Here is a 1,054-nt window from a genome sequence, read left to right on the forward strand (position 1 = left end):
ATATTAAATTTACATCTATAATCCATAATGAGCCTTAATATATTCTGCGCTCAAGCACATGCATTAAGTTTACCCACAAAGCACAGGCAGAAGTAGCCTAATAATTGTAAAAAAAGGAGACATTTTAATTATTTATATTAATAACAAATGTTTTCTTGTCGTCTGCAAGATGAAATTCACAGTGCTGGCTCTCTCCACATGGACGCGCCTTAAAAAAAAAAAGAGAAATTAAACCTTCACAGATTACATAATGCTTTCGTTGGGGGGGGGGGGAATTGATTCGTTTAAAAGGACATTTCAAGATTTCTGTAAATATATTTCTCATGTATATGAGACACCCCAAGTTTTAAGTTAATTCATTATCAGCGAAAAAATTCAAGTGATCGAGATGGCGCCTCTCTGTCATGAATGCGCATTAAAATAATTTTTCACACAAACACTTGAATATATGATATTAATTCACATTTTGCATATGCATTACAACATAAATTATTTTTTTACATGCAATTATCCAAAATAAACCAAACAGAGTTTGTAATTAACATAAAACAAATAAGAATAAATGCTGCACGTTGCACTCAGCATCACTCACGCCGTGCAAATCTTGCACTCATGACATGACATTTTACACACCGCTTCATTTAAATGCGGCTTGCAATTTTATTATTTTTACTTAAATTATATGAAAGCAAGTAAAGAAAGGCCCCCTTTAAAATCACTGAAGTTTTGTCAATTAATGAAGCTCTTTTTTTTTACATTGTGTGTATTTTGATTATAAATGAGAGAACTTGAGTTTAAACGTGAGGACAATTTATTAATCCGTCCATTCTTTAGAGTTTCAATGATTTTAGCTAAACCGTGGCAGGTTTACTTTTATTTCGTTTTCTTGTTTTAATTAGGCGTAAATAATGGGAGCAAAATTATACAGTGCCTGCACGTTTTTACCTAAAATAAAGAATATAATTCATGAAACATGCAAACAAATTTCTTAATCAGTTTACAGACAAATATATTTTTCCCAAGAAGTTATCTGTCAAAATAAATGACAGGTAAC

The sequence above is a fragment of the Cyprinus carpio genome, chromosome A4, assembly GCF_018340385.1.
Source record: "Cyprinus carpio isolate SPL01 chromosome A4, ASM1834038v1, whole genome shotgun sequence".
NCBI classification, from domain to species: domain Eukaryota; kingdom Metazoa; phylum Chordata; class Actinopteri; order Cypriniformes; family Cyprinidae; genus Cyprinus; species Cyprinus carpio.